General features: G+C 39.8%; 1 pseudogene; it reads right to left on the minus strand.

Moving 5' to 3' along the window:
* Nucleotides 1–2,958: 2,958 nt before the first annotated feature.
* LOC120519763 lies at nucleotides 2,959–3,959 on the minus strand (annotated as a pseudogene).
* Between the last annotated feature and the right edge of the window lie 9,098 nt (nucleotides 3,960–13,057).

Consider the following 13,057-nt stretch of genomic DNA (forward strand, 5'->3'; position numbering starts at 1 on the left):
AGGAGAATTTATGAATAATATGAACACTCACTCATTGCTGTGACACCTTTAGTTTTTGAGTTATTGCCATCCTGCATAAAAGCCATTGCATGGGGAAAAATAAGAAAAATTATTTAGAGTCACAAACTACATATTAGAATTAATAGGAGAATTTTCTGAATGCAATGAACACTCAAACATTAACATTAAATTTGTTCCATGCTCTTTAATGGCACACAGGACAGTGGTTTCAGTGTTACAACTCCGACAATGGACAGAGTCGTTAGTGTCTGTGAGCTTCTGAAAAGGCTCTCCTTTACTAAATTTAACCTAATGTTATTAAGGAAATTGGACACCTACATTAGGAAGACTATTAAAGGGTGGCTGCACCTTCTTCAGTGCACCACCAATGGAATCTTATATTCCAATAAGAATAATGGAGGTCTCAGTATCCTCAAATTGGAGGCCATTATTGTTAAAACCTCCTTCAAAGCCATTGGCAAACTGGTGATATCAGAGGATCCTATCCTAAGAGAAACCTATACGGTAAATGGGATACCAGAGCAGTTGAGAAATCTCAGGAAACTTATGGGAGGTACATTGACTAATTTCCCTACTGATGATGATATCATTAATATATGTAACAATAAATTGCCATGTGAAGTCCCAGCCAAGCTTCGAAACTGGAGACAGTGTGAATTTGACACGTGGAAGAGGTTACCAACACAAGGGCAAGGAATTGAGCTCTTTGAGAGCGATAAAGTGAGCAACCACTGGGTCCATGCTCATAAATGGATGACTCAAGGTCAATACATTGCAGCTCTCCAACTTAGAGCTAATGTATTTCCTTTACTAGAAGCTACCAATAGAGGCAGACAGGAGTCCTCCGAATGCAGAAAATGCAAGGTAGCTACGGAAAAACTGGCACATGTACTTGGACAATGCCCAGCTGTGCAAAGTGAAAGAATAGCAAGGCATCATAAGCTATGTGACCTATTGAAGGTCGAATGTGAAGCACATTAAAGTCACAAACTGCATATTAAAATTAACAGAATTTTCTGAATAATATGAACACTCACTCATTGCTGTGACACCTTTAGTTTTTTAGTTATCTACACATACATTATGTACAGTAAGTGTGCTCCACTTGTATTTCTGCTTGGCTGCTATGCTATAGTAAACACGTATCATAATTCCTGTTCGACCCTTGGTGTAAGTGCCTTGAGCATGGTATATAAATAAAATTTATTATTATTAATAATATCTTCATATATAACTCCTGTACAACCCTTTCAAGGACTGCTTGGTTTGCACTTAGCATGTCTTTCAGTTTGTGGTAGATTTCTGTTTCATCTTGTTCTTCTCATTTTTACTGACTGGCATAGACTCGGATTTCAAAATACAGTCTTGCTTCAAAGAGGCCTTCTTTGCCATTCATGGTGATTATTGTGTTTCTGGCAGGTTTCTTCTTTACGGTTTCCAGTTTCTTCCTGGACTGGCATAGAGTTTGATCTTAAAACGCGGCCTTGCATTGAAGTTTACTATATACCACAATGGTACAGTCATTAGAAAATAAAAGCCTCTGTTGGCAGCGATTGGTTCCACAGTCATTGCAGCAGGCACTGGAGAGATGTCCTGGTACAGGGACTTTGAGATTGTGTACTGCAGGGAGCACATGTACTTGGGTGTTCGGAAGTCTTCATAGGTGAGATTTGTTTTATGGGTTTTCCCTTTTACCCTTTTTGATGTCAAGGCTACCCCTTCAATAAAGCCAGCCATGTTTGTCAGTATTTCCAAGTTTTTCTTCAAGTATCTGGATGTCCTCAGAATTGGAGACAACTGGCTTTTATATACAATTTAGAACACAGTTTTTTCCAAAGTGCAGTAATGGATGGACACAGTCAATTGGTGAAAAAAAGACTAAATATGCATATCAAAATGTTCTTTTCTTTTATAATTAATCGTAGAAACCTGTAGGGTACAAGTTAGTAAACAGCTCCTTAAAGTGACACTATTTATAAATGTGTCTGATCCCCAGCAATACCCACCTCCTTTGAAAAAAACACCTGCATACGACAGGCAGCCTTTACATTCATATGGTTAACCAGAAGTGCAAGATTTCAGTACTCCTCTATAACGGTACCAGCCAATGAGGAATAAAGTTGTCTGACTGTTGACTCACTTCCGATGCAGGGGCAGCCGCTCAGATGTTGAAGGCTGTGGTTCTTGAGAAGAGGCTGGGGCAGCCGTGCTAGATGTTTAAGGCTGTGCCACTTAGCAGAGGCTGGAGCAGATGCGACCTCCATCGGCTTTGAGGAAGAGAAAGCCGGTGGGACATTATGGATGTTAAGTCCCGATTTCTTCAGAAATTCAATCACTCCACAGAGCTCGCCTTCATTTGAAATCATGGCCTGCAGATCTTTGAATTCAACAATCCTTCTGTGCCAAAGAAGGAATTGTGTGGTCTATTTGGCAGCATTGACAACTTCATGAATTTCTTCATTAGAACTGTTCTTTAGGCAATCCACTCTAAAGTGGACAGAATGGGTGGCCTGTGGCATCTCACAGTAAGGACAAACATGTGGAATCTTAATTGGTTTTCTGAAATGATAAGATGAGAAACAAACCCACAAATTCAAAGCAAAAATGGCAAGGTTACAACAAAGTGAAGTAGGAGATTGAAATCCTTAAAGAGAACTCATCATGACACAACAGCACTAGAAGAAGCCGTTTTTTTCCTTTTCAAAAGATGTTTGGTCTCTCGTGGACAGCAAGACAGCGCTATGAGAGAATTTGCCAGAGTTCTCAAATTTAAAGACCACAAGGGGCGGGTAAGTTACGGGCCTAACGTAATACCTGGCAAGAGAGAATCAAAATTAACAGGAGAAATTTCTGAATCTATTGATCATTCAATAATTACTGTAAAAGCTTTAGTTTTTGAGTTATCTGTGAAAAGCTCTGCAAATACTTGAATGAGATTCACTGATGAAATTTTCCAGTTTGACTTTCTCCAGAATCAGAGTCATAAGGATTTTCAGGGAGCTCTATGAAACTGAAAGCTATCTGATCATCTTCAACATCAGGCCTAGGTGGGGCTGCAATATCAGAGTATTCCTCATCTTCTGCACTGCTAAAATCCTGCAGTACATACAGCATTTCTGGATAATTCCTGCTCACAAGATCACTGGTTGTTTTCAAAGACACTTTTCGAAAAGGCCATGTGATTCATATGGGAAAGTTTTGTATAATTGTACCTTTTAAAACCCAGTGACTCCAGCAATCTCTCAGCTTTCATCATTATTGCATGATGGTTTTGTTGGGATGAATCAGGAGTAATTATGAGTAGTAGTCCATTTAATGCAAGCAATTCATGTCATTTGTTACAGCAGGGGGAAGGGAAATAAGAAAGTAGAAGGGAAAATACTACCACATTAAACAGCTCTCCAGGAAGGGAATCAATTGGATTCTTTAGCTGTCTGAGAAAGGCTTCAATGGCATCTTGTGCAAGCTGGAGTGGTCGTTGTAGCAGCAGATTCAGGAAATCACATTTATAGACATTCTCTACTGCAGGCACAATGTCCATACCTACAGTTATGAACTCATCACACTTTAAAAATGGGTTAAAGCAGCTGCCAACATCCAACAACCTGGAGTTTTCCTGACAGATGAACTGACCTTGTTGAATCACTAGTGTGAGTCACTGTGCAGTTAGTTTTGTGGTTACAGCAATAGCATGATGAGCACTTTTTTAATCCTTATTCAGTATTTTCTTTATTCCGTTAATCACAAAATACTCGACAAACACTACGGCACCATTCAATGCGCCCTTCTCCTTTGCATTTCTTTGACTAGTGGTGGTCTGCTAGGTTTTTCATTGCCAAGGCATATTGACTAAGGGCTTCTTCATCCTTGCAGTACTCACGCCAAATTTTATAAAAATCTCCCACTTCTCTGTATTTCTTTAAAGTCACAAACTGCATATCAAAATTAAGGAAGGTCGTGGCTCAAGCAGACTAACGGCACGTGGGTTTTTCAAATTTCTCTCTATAAAGACTTGATTAGCTTATCAATCGGAAGCAATGCTCTGTACAGCAGTCCAGAAATGATCCTATGCAGACATCACTTCCATGGAGAAGAATTCTCAAACTCGCCAGATTTTCACTTAGCATGTCTTTTGGTTTGTGGCAGATTTCTCTTTTCATTTTTTCCTGCTCTTTTTCACTGTTTCCAGTCTCTTCCTGGTCCAGGCCATCTGCACTCGGTGGACATAAATGACATTCCACCGAGTCAGAGAAGCTCTAAATCTGCCATCACGTCCTTACATCTGCTTTGTTGTCTGATCTGCTGTTCTTCTAATCTTCAGAAATGAGAAAGAGGCAAGAAGATCCACAGTGCACTCTTCGTGATTCTGGCAGTTTTTTTCTTGACTCTGCCTAAATTGGCACAGACACTGATCTCTACCATCTTTGGTGTTAAAGACAAATAAGTGTGTTCTGTATTATTATTTTGTGTATCATATGTTTATGGTGTTTCTGGCAGGTTTCTTCTTCACTATTTTCCTGTTCTTCTTCCTCTGTTTCTTTTTCTGATATTGTGTAAGAAGCCCTAAACCTGCCAGCACGTCGTCACGTCTGATTTATTTTCTAATCTACTGTTCTCATCTTTTGAAATGAGTTATAGGTAAGAAGATCCACAGGTGCAGTGTAAAAAGCTAAAAAATATGCAAAAAGCTGTGTTCTGTTTTCTATATACAGACAATGAGCAGTAATGGATGGATATAGCAAAATAATAATAATAAAAAAACAAAAATATGCACAAAATATTCAGCATGATCTCCTGCGTGCATTGATCACTGAGGTTTTGCAGGAGAACCTTTAGGGTTGGAGTAATATGCAAAAAGCTGTGTTCTAATCCGTATATGTAAAGCCAAAGAGCAGTAAAGGATGGAAATAGCAAAATGATTAACAAAAATTAAATATGCTTTCCCCTCAGATCTGGTACTTTCTCAGAGTTTACATGTAATGTATTTAAACACTCATGTATACTGTTTGTTTGGTGGTTGCCTGTCCTTAGACTGGATTCTGCAAACGAAATAAGAATCACTACATCTACAACATCCTCCTCATATGTGGTAACTTATGGCTACTCTGTCAGACAACAGATACCTAAGGTTTGAGTGCAGTCAGGTTGCTTGGTATACAGCTTGGTGCTCAGTGATAGATGGCAGACATGTTGCCAGAAGTGAATAGGATACATGTAGATGCCTGGCCATTTAATCTGCTTTGGGATTAGAATGAAAATATGGTCTCCTTCAGTGTCCATATTAAAATATGCACAAATTGTATATCAAAATTTGGTGTCCGGGGAAGTATGGTTGCAAAGCTGAAACTTAAAGGAATTGATGGAAGCGTACCACCAGGAGTGGAGCCTGTGGCTTAATTTGACTCAACACGGTAAAGCTCACCCGGCCCGGACACGGAGAGAATTGACAGATTGACAGCTCTTTCTCGATTCTGGGGGTGGTGGTGCATGGCCGTTCTTAGTTGCTTGAGCGATTTGTCTGGTTAATTCCGATAACGAACGAGACTCCTTCCTGCTAAATAGTTACGAGACCCCTGAGCGGTCGACGTTCAACTTCTTAGAGGAACAAGTGGCTTTCAGCCACGTGAGATTGAGCAATCACAGGTCTGTGATGTTCTTAGATGTCCGGGGCTGCACGCGCGCAACACTGAATGGATCAACGTGTGTCTACCCAGTGCCTAGAGGCGTGGGTGAAAAATGTTGGAAATAAAAAATAAATATGCACATATGGCATATCAAAATGTTCACTATGATCTCCTGAGAGTTGTAATAAGAAGAAACACGAGGCATGGCAATGTTTGAGGCAGCCACCCGTTTAATGCGGTTTCCTGGCTTCAAAAGCAAATGATTAATAAGAGTCAAGTTTACAAACAACAAATAGAACTGCCTCCCAGAGAAAAGACTGGAGGCTTTATAGGACGTTGGGGGAAAGTGACGTCGTCCTCGGGGCCGGACCGGAAGTAATGTCGTCCTCGGGACCGGAAGTGATGTCGTCCTCGGTGCCGGGACTGGAAGTGATGTGTCCCGAATCGAGGTGATGGCTCCTGGTTTGATTTCCCTGGAAAGACCTTCAGGGAACTTTTAAAGAGCGTGAGCTTACCCCGCCTCATGGACAGATTATATGAGTCCTCTCTAAGCCCTTCAGCTGCCTCCTATGCACACGTGTGTGACAAAGTATTGATCACTGAGGTATTTAAGTGGAACATTTATGTTTGGAAAAATATGCAAAAACCTGTGGTCTAATCCGTATATGTGAAGCAAATGTACAGCAATGGATGGACATACCAAAATGATGAAAAAAAGCTTTAATACACACAAATCGGAATATAGTTTTTTGCAATTTTCTCCAAATCTAAACAGTGACTCACTCCATTGCAGTGATCCTGCTGAACATTTTGATATGCAATTTGGAGATCTTAAAGTTTAATATACACAAATTGCAAAAAACTATGTTCCGATTTGTGCATTTAAAGCAAATGTACATCAATGGATGGACATAGCAAAATGATGAAAAAAACCTTTAATATACATATATTGCATATCAAAATGTTCAGCAGGATCTCCTGAGTGCATTGATGAGTGAGGCACTGCAGTGGAATGTTTCGGTTTGGAGAATATTGAATGAACCGACTTGTCCCTTTTACCCTGCAGTTCAGCATCCAGTGAAGGCAAAGGGTAGGTCATTCTCCTAGTGTGCAGGGCTTGTACAGATGGTTAACAGGAACAACCCAAGGGCAATCATTGTCCTTATTGGAGAGCTCTGAGGTAGTGAAAAAGTTGCCACCCTGGCAGAGTAGCATTGTCCATCAACATGAACATGCAAACAGTTGACTCCCAAGCTTTGTAAACAAGCAAGGCAGAGAGAATGTAGACGTGTTGATGACCTTGACTCAATGTGCATGTGCCCCACTGTCACAACCCCCTTACTTCCCCACCGCCAAGTCCGAAAAGGAGTTGACAAGTTAACATCTCTGGAGGAGCCACAGCTGCCCATCTCTGTGTGCTTGTGCAAAAGGGACATGCGGCTGAAGGTTCGAGACCACCTTGTGCACTGGTACTTTTTGATGTCCAAGTGAGTCTGCAAGTGAGCCCGCAGGTTAGACCGGTCAGCAAATGCCCGGCTACATTTGTGTTGGAAGAGTTTTGCAATTTTCTACAAACCAGGCCACAGAACTGTCCAAACTCACCATACTTGTTCCTTGGCACCAACACTTAAAATGTTAACAAATACAACAGCATTTGTGTATTTAGAATATTTTATTGAATAAAGCACCAAAAGAAAGTTACAACAATACAAAAACAATTTAAATTAGATGGAAATAATTAAATAGTACAAAAAATAAGGCCCTTTTTTTCAATATTCCAATGGTGAGTTTAAAAGCCAGTCCAAGTCCATTCCTTCACCTTTGAAGGTTTTCCTCCACACCACATACTCAAACAGAAGTTTCGTGTTGGCCTCAATGTCCTTTTTGACGATGAACAGCACAACATCCATCAGCCCCTCACCGGTGTCTATGTTGAAACACTGGGGCAGTAGGTTGGCTCGTTTGGACGAGTGGTTAATTAGACGCCCACTCATTTCCATATCTGGGTGACATGGACAAGGAAATGTCTGGGTGTTAATGCAGAAGGCCTCCTGTCTTGCGTTCTTACAAAAGTAGAGGTAGCCCATCTCACCAGCCTCCACATTCTTCATCTTTAATTCACCTTTCTTGCGGCTGATGATCTCTCCATGGTAGTCACAAACTACCTCCCCCTTCTGGAACCTTCTGCTGGTGTAAACTCCACGCCCTTTATCTGGGATGATGTCGCGGACAACCAGTCCCTTCCAATTCATGTTGGAGACATACCGCTGAATGTATTTATCACGTGGCATTTCCTCCATGGATCCTTCCGGCTTCCACATTTCATTGATCTTCGTAGCAGAAGGGATGTTGGTTGTCCACTCTTGCTGACCTTTCCTCTTCTCAATGTGATGAAGGGTAGGCTGTCTTCTGCAGAAAGATGCTGAAAAACAGGAGAGAGAAAGAAATGTTACTTTGACTCACACAATTCATGAAATAGTATAAATTACCAATACTCTAGTTTGTTAAGGACAGGAATAATAGAAGAAAACTTACAAAGAATGTGCTGGCACCGGGGGGCTTCCTGTTCAGCTCTCCAACGGTCATAACACATCCTGTCATGCAACACAGTGAGCTCCATCCTCTGCTTCTTAGGGACTTCATTATCCAGTGTCACTGGGAACTGCATAACAAGATTGTGATATGACTGTTGCTCACTCAGCTTTTCATTGAAAAAGACTGCAGCGACCTCTCTTTTCCTGGATGAAGAACTCTCACATCTGTAATGAAAAACAAGGAAACAGTTTAAGACACAGATTCAAAAGAAACTCAATGAATTATATGGAAGTATGTTTTAAAAGGAGGACTATTGTCAATTCAACTCACTCTGAGCTACTGTCACTCATCAGGTTCTGTATAATCAGTTTTCCTCTAGCGATGGTGTCTGGCCAGGCAAGGCAGTAATGTTTCTCTGCCGTGTCATTACTGTGGACCAGGTAGTCAGCCACGGTGCTCTTCTCACTGTCATTACACGGTTTCATGGCAGCTGTTTCCAAGACCCTCCTTGCCACACCGGCGATGATCTCCTTGATCTTGTACCTGTAAGCAAATGGATAAAAAATATTACCATATTTTTTTAAACAAAAGTTGCATTATTTTTTTAAAAAGGTGCCTTTTATGATGACTTACTTTTGGTGAAAACGATTCACATCATTATAGGGATTATAAATAGCATTGCCAGTCGTGGAAATAAAAAACCTATCATTTGAAGGGTCCTCCTCAGCCAGGAGATGCCGTTCCTTCACGTAAATAGGGCTTCTTAACAAAATACAAATCGAACCACTGCAAAGATAAAAGAAAAGTCACAATGAGCAAGTTGTACAGTCAACTTCAGAGAGTTCCCTGCTGTGTACATTGAGGTCCACATCGGATCACACTTAGTTTACATACCTGCTCCTCCTCTTGATTTAGTGCCAGAGTTGCCAACTGTTGGGTGGAGGTTTTGTGCTCCTTCATCCCAATGATGACAAATCTTTTGTCTTCATTCCCTGACTTTATGGAGCTGCTCCTTTCAGTTTACCCTTATCAGTCCAGGTCTACGAATGAGTAAACTGAAATGACAGTTACACTCAAAGAATGGGACACTATAAAACTTGTCAGCTTGGGAATACATAAATAGAGGAAATCTTACCGTCATGTTCTTCACTACCCCAGGTCTCTGAAGGTGGCCCAGGATGACAACTGCTTCTAAATAATATAGAACCAGCAGGTGCTCCTCCTGGGACGTTGGCTCATCAATAGTTTTGAGATGACAGACAGGAAGTCTCTCTTCGACACCTTGAAAATGAGATGACATTCTTTCGGTGTCGACAGATCAGCATTCATCTGTCTGTATCTAAATGGGAAAAAGAAAAACACACACAAACATACATGGTTATCTTTAAACTTCAAATGACCAGAGCATGGTCTTAGTTCATGAACAGAAGAGTGAGGATGTGTGATAGATTTTCTGCTATTTCCTTTGACACCTGCTTGGAGAAATTCTTCTGCATGAGACTGAAAAGGTCTATGTACATTTTGATCTGGTTATGTTTCTCCGGGTCCTGTAGGGTGACATTGGTCTGGCAGAGGAGGAATGTGGCAAACAGTTTCACACTCTTCATATAGTTCATCACTGTCTGGAATGTGAGCCCAGCCTGATTAAGATAAGCAGGGAATATTTTTTGAAGCTTAATATCTTGGGTGAAATTTAGATTTGGCTCATTTGGATCCATGTAATAAAGGAATCTGTAGATGTTGTCACACTGCAAACAGAGGGGAGAAAAAAGTTATTATGCTTATCAATGTAATATATAAGTACACTCCACAAGATGTAGAATATGCCTGCACTACTCTTACCTCTTGCTTACAGTTTTTCATTTGGTGGTCACCCTTCAGATACTCTCAACGTCCATGATGAGATGGCGATCCGAACTATGCTTCTGGTGAAGCCCCAGCCTCACCATCTTCTTCCGGACTTCGGTGGTCCACTTTGGTCCATCTGTACTGTTGATACAAAAAGAAGAAACTGCATTATTTAAAATATCCAAGGGCAGTTATTGACCGCTATGGGCAGCTTGTCTTTTATCGTGAAAATGTACATGTTTAAAAAGTACTTACTCTTGTTATAAAGGGATATCATCTTCCTCCTCTTGACTATTTATGCACAAGATGTAACTGTGGTTCTTGACAAGAGGCTGGGGCAGGGGCAGCCGTTCTTGAAGTTGGGCTGAACCATTCAGCACCATATCATCTTTTCGGTGGAATGTTATGTATATAAAGACCCGATTTCTTTAGAAACTCCATCATCTGAGCAGCTCGGCTTCATTTGAAATCTTAGCCTGTAGATCTTTGAATTCAACGATCCTTACCAGAGAAGGTGCTGTGTGGTGTCTTTGGCAGCCTTGACAACTTCATCTATTTCTTCATTAGGGCTGAGGTGGACAGAAAGGGTGGCATGGGGCATCTGACAATAAGGACATGTGTGTGGAATCCTAACTGGTTTTCAGAAAAGATGAGAAATAGAAACAATTAAACCCACAGAATCAAAGCAATAAAACGGCAAGGTAACAACAAAGTGAAGTAGGAGATTAAAATCCTTAAAGAGAACTCACCTTGACTCCACAGCAGAAGCACTAGAAGCAGCCATGTTTATGTATTCAAAAGATGGGAATGTGCCAGAGGTCTCAATTTATAGACCAAAAGGGGTGTGCCTAAGGTAATACCGGGCAAGAGTGGCATTACCACAATCCCGAAACCACTCCTCCAGGATGTATGCTCACTTACCTTTCTTTGATAAAAACTCTGAGAAAATACCAGATCTGAGGAGAACATGTGGTGAATCTTCTCATTTGGAGAAGACAGGCAACCAGCAAACAGTGTACATGCTTTTTTCAAGCATTTTGGTATGTCCATCCATTTCTGTACATTTGCTTTAAATGCACAAATCAGAACATACTTTTTGCAATTTTCTCCAAATCCAGACGTTCCAGACTCACTCATCAATGCTCTCAGGAGATCCTGCTGAACATTTTGATATGCAATTTGTGTATATTAAAGTTTAATATACACATATTGCAAAACAAAAAAAAAACCCACTATGTTCTAATTTGTGCATTTAAAGCAAATGTACAGTAAATGGATGGAAATACCAAAATGCTGACAAAAAGTTATAATATACACAGTTAGAGGAGATAATTCATTTATTTATTTTAAAGTTAACCAGGTTTCTTACTTTTTGTTAATGAAATCAGAAAGCAGAGGCTTTTAATGGAATCAGAAACTTCTCCTGTAAATTTTGATGTGCAGTTTGTGCCTTTTAAAGGACTTTTTTCCCCATACACTTGCATACAGGTATGTGTACAGCTTGTCGCACATAGCATTTTCCTTAACACATTCCCCTATTGCTTTTAAAAAATAAACTTGTTTTGCAGTTTACATTTTAATTCAGTTTTAATCTTGTTTTTCTAACCAAAAAAATCTTAAATGAGATAAGTTACTTATTTCTTTTAAAGTTAACTAAGTTTAACTTAAATTACCAGATCTGAGGTGAAAGCCACACGTGTTGATTCTTCTTTCATTTAGAGAATTAATTTTATTTGGAACATCACCACTATCTACTATATAATTTAAGTCAGATTTTATTTTATGTCAAATATTATGCTACTAAAAAGTAATTCAGACTGTGTTGTCTTGGAAATGGTCGTGCAGATTGCCCATTCATCCTAATCCACCAGAGGTGTGAATGTCACTCCTCCAGGATGAAAGCTATCAGCAGGAAACAAGACCCCGTTGAGCTCTTTACCTGAGAGAAATTCGGTTTTAAGGATCAGGTGAAGACAGACGTGCAATAAACCCAAATCAAGTCTCAGTGTCATAAATCAATAAAATTTCAAATGTCTGTCTCATTCCTTTACTCTACCCAAAACCAAAAGGATCACCAAAATGTGCTTCCTCAAACCCATCTCAACTCGTTCAATACCAGAACTCAATGTCAGTCAACCTATGATCAATTTGAAATCAGTTTCAAATACAAAGGTTGGTCTCAATATAAAAAAATAATTGTCAACTTCAAACAAATATCTAGTATTCAGTAATCAGACAACTGCTACTCAAGTGAAAAGAGCAATGTGTTTTGTTTTTTTTCACCCATTTATACTAATTTCTCTCTTTTATGTTCTCAGGTAACCACTATCAGTAAGATGAACAACTCTACAAAAACCACACTGATCATTAATATTCCGGTCAAAGACTTGCACTTCCAGCATGTGGAAACATATACAAATCCTTCTTCAGGAAACACTACAGAACAAATAATCATAACATCAGATTATTATTCAACTGCATCTGTTGTAACAAAACACATAAAAATCATCATGTAATAGCGTGTCAGAGTCCAAGTGTATCCCCAAAAGAACCCACACCAATAAAATAAAATGCGAATGCAGCAAATGCAAAGCTTCCTTTAGAAGTAGAAGAGGCCTAAGCCAGCATATTAGGCAAAAACATCATTTCAGTGACTCAGGTTTCAAACACGAAATCAATGCAGAGAAACCAATGGACCAAACACCAAGTCCAGTAACAAGTGAATACCAAATCACAGAGCAAATCGACTTAGCCCTGGGAATTCTTATTGAAAAAAATCAATAAACCCAATATTGACAATAAATACGAAGTCTCCCTTAAGAGGCTATGGAGCTCAGATGAATCGAATAAAAAGAAGAAAAGACAATGTGTAGAAAATATAGCCAATCAAATTCTACAAGAATTCTCAACTCCACAATCAAGTCTTAACTTATCCACACAAGTTCCACCCTCTCACACACATGAACCCAAGTCAGTCCTGCACAAACACCTAAAGAAATTTGAATTCAAAACCTTTATAAAGGGGACAG

Source organism: Polypterus senegalus, unplaced genomic scaffold (assembly GCF_016835505.1).
Source record: "Polypterus senegalus isolate Bchr_013 unplaced genomic scaffold, ASM1683550v1 scaffold_1719, whole genome shotgun sequence".
NCBI lineage: Eukaryota > Metazoa > Chordata > Cladistia > Polypteriformes > Polypteridae > Polypterus > Polypterus senegalus.